Source organism: Chlorocebus sabaeus, chromosome 8, assembly GCF_047675955.1.
Source record: "Chlorocebus sabaeus isolate Y175 chromosome 8, mChlSab1.0.hap1, whole genome shotgun sequence".
Taxonomy (NCBI): domain Eukaryota; kingdom Metazoa; phylum Chordata; class Mammalia; order Primates; family Cercopithecidae; genus Chlorocebus; species Chlorocebus sabaeus.
This window is the reverse complement of record NC_132911.1, coordinates 62026890-62035645: the sequence shown is the minus strand read 5'-3', so window position 1 is coordinate 62035645 and position 8756 is coordinate 62026890. Positions and strand designations below refer to the sequence as shown.

The 8756-nt window shown below is 37.5% G+C and overlaps 1 non-coding gene across 1 annotated transcript; it reads left to right on the top strand.

The window, feature by feature from the left end:
* Positions 1 to 1228: 1228 nt before the first annotated feature.
* Positions 1229 to 1362, top strand: LOC119624959 (small nucleolar RNA SNORA70). The gene has a single exon (XR_005241119.1). It is a non-coding gene; the product is annotated as a small nucleolar RNA SNORA70 (small nucleolar RNA).
* The last annotated feature ends 7394 nt before the right edge of the window (positions 1363 to 8756 follow it).

Genomic DNA, 8756 nt, shown 5'->3' with positions numbered 1-8756 from the left:
GAAGAGTTTCAAACAGCTTGGAGGACTTGAAGAAGATAGGAAAATGTGGGAAAGTTTGAAACTTCCTAGAGACTTGGAAGACTCAGAACACAGGAAGATGTGGGAAAGTTTGGAACTTCCTAGAGACTTGTTGAATGGCTTTGATCAAATGCTGCTGTCTCAGATGGAGAAGAGGAATTTGTTGGAAACTGGAGCAAACGTGACTCTTGCTATGTTTTAGCAAAGAGACTGGTGACATTTTTCCCTGCCCTAGAGATTTGTGGAACTTTGAACTTGAGAGAGATGATTTGATTTAGGGCATCTGTTGCAAGAAATTTCTAAGTAGCAATGCATTCAAGAGGTGACTTGGGTACTGTGAAAATCATTCAGTTTTATGTATTCACAAAGATATGGTTTGCAATTAGAACTTATGTTTAAAAGGAAGCAAAGCATAAAAGTTCAGAAAGTTTACAGCCTGACAATACAATATAAAAGAAAATTCCATTTTCTGGGGAGAAATTCAAGCTGACTGCAGAAATCTGCATAAGTAACAAAGAGCCACATGTTAATCCCCAAGACAATGGGGGAAATGTCTCCAGGGCATGTCAGAGAACTTTATGACAGCTCTTCACATCACAGGCCTCCCAGAGGCCTAGGAGGGAAAAATGGTTTCCTGAGCTGGGCCCAGGGCCTTGCTGGTTTGTGGAGTCTCAGGACTTGGTGCCCTGCATCCCAGCTGTGGCAAAAGGGGGCCAATGTACAGCTCAGGCCATTGCTGCAGAAGGTGCAAGCCCTAAGCCTTGGTGGTTTACACACAGTGTTGGACCTGCAGGTGCACAGAGGTAAAAGAATGTCTTTGGTATTTTGATATGAATCACATTGAATTTGTAGATTACTTTGGGTAGTATAGTTATTTTAACAATATTAATTCTTCCAATCTATGACTGTGGTTGTCTTTCCATTTCTAGGTGGTATATTAAATTTCTTTTATTTGTGTTTTGTAGTTTTTATGGTAGACGTCTTTTACTTCCTTGGTTAAAACTTATTCAAGATATTTTATTTTTGATAGTTATTGTAAATGGAATTGCTTTCTTGATTTCTTTTTTAGCTAGTCAGTCATTCATGTGTAGAAATGTCACTGATTTTGTATACTAATTTTTATTCTGAAATTTAGTAAATGTGTTGATAAGTTCTAAGCGTATTTTGGTAAAGTCTTTTTGTGTAGGACTCCCATAAGAATTTCTTCTTCCTGCAGCCAATTAAGCCAACTGAGTTCCTTTCTTCATGGGGGCCCAGTGTGCAATGGTTGCAAACAGCAGCTTCCCTGGTAGTGATGCAGACTGTTTGTTGTATGGGTTGCTCTAAGGGACCTTAGAGACAGTCCTTTCAGATGGATGTTCATGTTTCTGACCTTGCACTACCCCAGTGTAGGCTCCAAACAGGCATGCGAGGTGCCATTGGAAAGCCCCAGGGCACTGTGGCCAGGGTTCACATTGGCCAAGTTATATCGTTCCGCACCAAGCTGCAGAACAAGGAGCATGTGATTGAGGCCCTGTGCAGGGCCAAGTTCAAGCTCCCCAGCCGCCAGAAGATCTACATCTCAAAGAAGTGGGGCTTCACCAAGTTCAATGCCAATGAATTTGAAGACATGGTGGCTGAGAAGCAGCTCATCCCAGATGGGTCAAGCACATTCCCAGTCGTGGCCCTCTGGACAAGTGGCAGGCCCTGCACTCATGAGGGCTTCCACTGTGCTGCCCCCTCTTAATACTCACCAATAAATTCTACTTCCTGTCCACCTAAAAAAAAAAAAATGCTTTCACTTCAATTACCCCTCTCTCATGTACTTTTAGTCTGTTATTTTAGTTTTATCCTGATTCCCTCAATAAACATTAGTATATTAAAAAAAATTGTTTTTCTTCTAGGGCAGGTCTAGTGGTGATGAATTCCCTCAACTTTTGCTTGTCTGGGAAATACTTTATTTCTTTTTTATTCCTGAAAGATAACTTTGACGGTTATAGTATCTTTGACAGATTTTTCCTTCAGAACATTAAATGTATTACCCCATTCTCTCCTGGCCTGTAAGGTTTCTGCTGGGAAATTTACTGTTAGTGTGATGGAGGTTCCCTTATATTTCACTTGATGTTTTTCTCTTATTGTTTATAGAATTATCTTTTTATTTTTGACTTCAGAGTTTGAGTGTAATGTGCCACGGATATGACCTTTGTGAGTTGGATGTATTTGGGGATCTTTGAGCTTCCTTTACCTAGATGTCTACCTCTCTTGCAAGACTTGGGAAACTTTAAGCTATTATTTTGCTATACAGGTTTTCTATATCCTTGCTCATTCCTTCTCCTTCTGGAACTTTCAAAATTTAAATATTTGGTTGCTTTATGGTGTCCCATATGTTACATAGGCTTAAAAAATTGGTTTTTACTCCCTCTTCTTCTTATTTTTTTTTTTTTTTTTGTCTCACTGGGTTATTTCAAAAGATTTGTTTTCAAGTTCAGAAATTCTTTCTTCTGCTTGACGTAGTCTATTGTTTAAGATCTTGCTTGTATATTTTATTTCATTTATTGAATTATTGAGTTACAGGATTTATTTTAAAATAATATCTATTTCTTTGTTGAATTTCACAGATCATAAATTATATTTTCTGCTTTCTTTGTATTGTTTATCCATGTTCTCTTATATCTTAGCTTCTTTAATGTCATTATTTTGAATTTTTTTTCAGGCATTACATAGATTTCTTTTTCTGTTGGAAGGTATTGCTGGAGAATTGTTGTTTTCCATTGCAGATGTTATCTTTCCTTTCTTTTTCATGTTTCTGGTCTTCTAACATCGATGTCTCTTCATCTGCTATGACAGTACTACTTCTAATAACACAGATTGTTTTTTGTACAGAATGATTATTTCCCACTGATGTATCTAGTGTTGTTTGGGTAGGGCTCTTTGGCTTTGATTCTGGGTGGATGCAATAGTCTCCATATGATTTCTCCTGTAATCAGTGTCAGTGGTACCTGAGTTCCTCAGTGGCCTAGGCTACAGTTGTTAGCAAAGGATGTGGTGAGGGTTTGCTGGGGACAGGAATGTCAGGTAGGCTGGTCCTTGGGAAACAGTGGTGGCAGCAGCAGGCTGGATATGCCAATTTTGGGGCCTCCAGTTGGATTGTTCAAGTCCTGGTAATGGCAGTGGTGGGCCAGGTGGGTAGGTGGATCCTCAGGCCCCTGAGTGGCATGAGTGGCATTAACAATGGCAGCTATAACAGTGGGCTAACCCTTGGGTGTCTCTGTCCTCAGGCGCCTTAACGGTGCACACAGGTACAGGCTGTGGTAGGTGGGTTGTTTGATTCCCAGGTCCCCAGGTGGCATGCTGGGGCATTGGCAGTGCTAGTGGTAGATGGGGTAAGCTTATCTTCAATACCCTGGATAGTGTGCATGGGTGCCAGCAATGACAGGCAGGGTGGATTAATCCCCAAGCCCCCAGAGGATGCATGAAAGTACTGCCAGTGGAGGCTGCAGGCAGGGTGGGCTTGTCTTCACGTGCCCAGATTGCACATGCATGCACTGGCAATGGATGGGCCAGGCCTGTTGTCAGGACCCCTGATTGTGCTCATGGGCTCCAGCTGTGGCAGGCAGGTGCGCCTGTCCATCGGTTGATGGTGCTCGAGTGCACCATGTGTTGTGGGCAGGGAAAATTGATTCCCAGGCATCAGGACAATAAATGTGGGCAGTGGCAGTAGGGGCAGTGGGCAGGGTAGATCTATCCTCAGGCCCCTGGGTGGCTCCCGTGTGGGTCAGTCCCCAGACCCCATAAAAGCACCTGCCAGTGTGCAGTGGCTCTGCTGCTTGCGGGTAGGATGGAGTGTAATCATTGGCAGCAGCCCCAGGCATGTTGCTCTTAGGATCTTTGGAACATGGGCTTTGGCAGCCTTTGTCCCAAGGGCAGCCTCCTGACTGTGCTGCACTGCTGGTTCGTTGGGGTGTAGGACATTGTGTGGACTAAAGTGCTGGGCACCTCATCACACAGCTGGATCCAGCTGGCATTATGACCCTGCAGACCCCTGGGTGAATGTGATGGGATGTCAGCAGGGCTCCAGTAATGTGGAGGTACAAGGACTGTTGGGCCCCAGGGCAAGGTGGTGTCTGGTGGGGACTGGGTTCTCAAAATGGTGCCATGAGGTGGTTACTTGGTCCTTGAGAAGGTGTGTGTGACCAAGGGTGAACTTTCTGTCTGGAACAATGCCATCATATGGACTCCAGGTTGCTCCCTATACTAGTCTCAGGGAATGTGAGAGCTGAGAATCTCTTCCATGGCCAGGATTCTAAGAATTTGTGGTGGGAATAGGCGACCACTGGAAATCTCTTATCTCTCTCCTACCCTGGGGAGTTTCTCGTGGCTTCAAGCCAATTCTGGTCAAGCTGGCTGCTTTGCTTTACTCTCTTTCCATGTTTCAGAAGTTCCCTGTCACTTCCCTGCTGAACCCCTGAGTTCTCTCTTAGATGCTCTATTTGACACGAAATTATCTGCTCACTGTTTTTATCTTTCTTTATGAAGATGGTGAGTGCCATGTACCTCTGGTCAGCTATCTTAAACCTAAGTCTCCTTCACAGTGTTTTAAAATTTAGATCGTTAAACCATTTAAATCACGTAATCATAATCCATCTGAAATTAAATTTTGGTGTAGGTGTTAAGTAGTCATTTAATTTCTTATTTCAAACTGAGTTGCCAATTTTCCAACTCACATTCACTGGATAACTTATACTTTCTTCTTTTATTTGGAGAACACAATTATTCAATTACAAAAACATATGTGTGTGTGTATTTATTTCATTTTTAGAATCTTGATTTCCTATAAAAGCATCAATATTTTCAGTTACAAAGCTTTATAATATGTTTGAATAACTAAAAAGGGCAACCCCCATTTTATTTTTCAACAATGTCTAGCTTACTACTGAACATTTATTTCTCTACACAAAAATTTAAAACTTTTGGAAACTTCCTTTATTTGAAAAGTATGGCCTGCATTTTGATTGTAAATGCATTAAATTAATGTTTCTTTGGGAAGGAGGAACACCATATTGTCTCCCCATCTGGAAAGATGTAAGTTTCTCAAATTACTCAAATCTTTTATTTTTCTAACCAAAGTTACACTTTGGGAGTTATAACCCTTTCAGACAATCTTTTTGAATGCATAAAACCTTCAGTTCTCAGGAAAAAAAAAAAAAAAAAAAAAAAAAAAAAAAAAAAAAAAAAAAAAAAAAAAAACATATGCCCAGGCTCATAATATTTTGCATATTTCTAGAAAATAACAAATTGTCATAAGTCCATCAATGGACTCAAGATTAAAAACCGTCTTCTACATTCAAGTTTTGTAGTTTTCTAAGATTTTATTTTTTCTTATGGAATCTACCTATTTTATATTAACTTTTTTTTACATGTTAAGCATTTAGATAATAAAATTATTGTTGTTTTTAAACATGTCATCATGACATGGTACATGCCTGGCCTCTTGCAGGCTGTCTAACTGGGTTCTTGGGCCCTTGGGAGCATGGGCTTTGGCACCCTTTGTCCCAGGGGCAGCCTCCTTACTGTGCTGTGCTACCTGCTCCTCAAGGTGTAGGACATTGTGTTGGCCAGACTGCTGGGGACCTGGTCACACAGCTGGCTCCAGCTGGCATTATGACCCTGCAGCTCTCTGGGTTATTCTATATTTCATTATTCTACATTTCATTATTATTAGCTGTGACTTCTCCACTCACTAGCTGTGGAGAAAAATCACTTGCACCTCCCTACCTCCATTTCCTCATCCTAAATGTGATGCTCAAGGTCACCTAACTTAGAACAGTCTTTCAAATGTTTATGTGACATATGAATTGTCATTATTAAAAATAGATTTTTTCCAGCTAGCTAATTGCTATATGTGTTCATTTCCATTATTGAAAATATAATATTTTTTCAAATTAATTATTTTACTTGACCACTTACCTAACTTTCTTAAAGAATTTTGAATTAAATCTCTCAAATTTTTAAAGTAGTATATATCACTTAAAAAAAATAGTAATCTTGGCTCTCCCTTTTCAATATTTATACCTTTCATTTATTCTTTTGTTGCTTTTCATTGGTTAAAATTTGCAGAAAAATATAATGGTAGTAGATGTCTTACTTAGCTCTAATGTTTCACTATTAAATGCGGTTGAAGCTAATGGTTTTTTATTAAAAGAGAATAGACTGCCATTCCTAAAAATAATAAGGCATTTTATTTTTGACCATAAATAAAAGGCAACTTTTATTAACTGCTTTTTTGGAAAATTCTTGGAATCATAATATTATCTTCCTTAAAATACATTATAATAAAATATATTAAAATAAAATATTAACAGACTGTTAATTGACTTGTAAACACTGGTCCTATACTAGAATGGGATATTACATTTTAATAATAGCTAGATTTGCATTATCAAGGCAGTAGGTATAATTGGAGTCATATATTTACATATAATTTTATTTATTTTTCCATACATCAGGTTTGATTCTGTCTCTGAGCCTTCATCCTGCCAGCTTGTGACCATTTGGAGGACTCATCCACTTCTACAGGTGTTAAAGGTCCATAGTCTAAGGCAGTGCTACATTCACAGATTGTCTACACAGTTTATAGCTAAGACATTAGCCACTATCCTTTTTGATCCAGTGGCACTCTTCTACTTCCATGTCTCTCTGGGGACTTCAGAACATTTGCAAGCTGAAAACATCAGGTCAGTGGTTGTGTCTCTGTAGATAAACCTTGAATATATTTGTCTCTGGAACACTGCCAGGTGGCAGGCATTTATGATCCAGTATTCCCACTGCCTGAGTTTCCAGCAACCTGAAGATGACTTCCTTTTTCAGGAAAAGCAGCAAGAGCTTTGCTTCAGTTTCTTCCAATTGGTGATGAAAGATATTAATATTCCATCATAACAAAAGGGCAAAGAAAGGGTATGTTTCCACCTTCAATCAGTGTAAATGTTTATATCTGATCTCACCAACATATTATTTAGTATTTCTTTATCCATATTCATAACTCATAAGTGAAATTTGTCCGTAATTTTTTTTCTTGGTCTATCTTTGTCAGATTTTAATGTCAAGGTCCTAAATACATTTGAAAGTTCTATGTCATTTTCTATATTTTGGAAAACATTAATGACATCAGAATTATCTGTTCCTAGAGGTTTGATGGAACTTACCATCTGGATGTGAAGACTATTTTAGGTTTCAGTTTTGTTAAACTTCTTTTTCATACCACATTTTAATAAAATGTGTAACTCTATTTGTGCATGAAAGCTAAATAGTCACTTGTGATCTACAGATCTTTTCCCACCAGTTCATTATGGCTTCTCTGGAAAGTTGTTACTTATCCCCTCTGACCCACTGGCTTATGGAACTGTCTATTGCTAATTAAATTGTTTTATGATTCCCATACATTCAGCCAAACTTTCCTTATTACTTATTTTAATTATCCCCACTACCACTTCCAATCCAATTTGCTGAATATTTATTCTTATAAGAGAAAGTGGTAGGGTATATTTTGAGCTGAAGAACTATATTCACAGCCCACATCAGATAATTGGAATTAACTGTACTACAGGAATTTCCTCTAAAACAATGCTGTAATTTAAATGACAGTAGTGACATTAGTCAGCTGTAGATTGCTGCTAGATTTTTAAATAATGAAATATAGAATAACGAAAAACATACTTAAAAATGAAACTAGATATAAAGCCCAGAACTTGAATTCACTATTTGAGTTCTAAAAATTCTATTATTCTATTCTCTCATTTTTTGAAATACTTATACAATATGATTGATGCCTGAGGAAGGGCTCAAACAATAACTAAAACTAAAATAAAGTTTTCCATTTACTCAGGAAACAATTTGTAAATTATAAAGCTAAACGACTTCTGCAGTTTTTATATTTTTTATTTTCTAATGAAAATAGTGCCAAATTTCACCTTATTTCATGTTTTAGGGATATAGCTTTACATTGCTCAGATTCCTAGAGTGCCATTATAATTATTTGTGAAGAAATTAGAAATTAAAATAAATTGCCTAATTATTGTTGTGATATAATTGACATGTACATATATATCTTCAAATTGGATTATCTATATACTGCACAAAAGAATTAATAAACATTTTTTGAATATTTTTCTCCTTTCATCGCAATCAACATGTTCATTGAGAAATATGACTAAGATAAAAGACATTTTTCCAGAAAACCATGACTCTATATCATTCAACCAGATGGGACCATGTTGCAATTAGTAAAATGCCTTTTCCAAAGGTTAGCAACTCACCCCTGTAGAAGGAATCAAACCGGATTAAAACAAGTTTAGATTCAACAATCTGAGTCCTCAGCTAACATAAACAGAACACTCACATTCTCTCTATATAAGAAAACTGTTCAGTTTCACTGATTTTTAGTTTTTATTGTGATTTTCTGTTTACTAAAATTCATGCATTGGAAATGTATTACTTTTGAAATTAAGAAAAATGCTGTAATAGAACCATCTGTTATTACACATATACATGTATATGCATGTGTATGTATGTCTCTCTCTCTCTCTCTATCTATATAAATGTATTTGATTTTTTTCCTTAAATAAGAGCTCTGAAGATAGAATTATTGAAAGAAAGTATATAAGCTCTTTTAGAATTCTTTGTTGATAGGGTTATTCGAATAATCTGTATTCTTATCTACTTTTCTTATAATTTCTTTCTTCATTTGTGAGATGAGAATATTA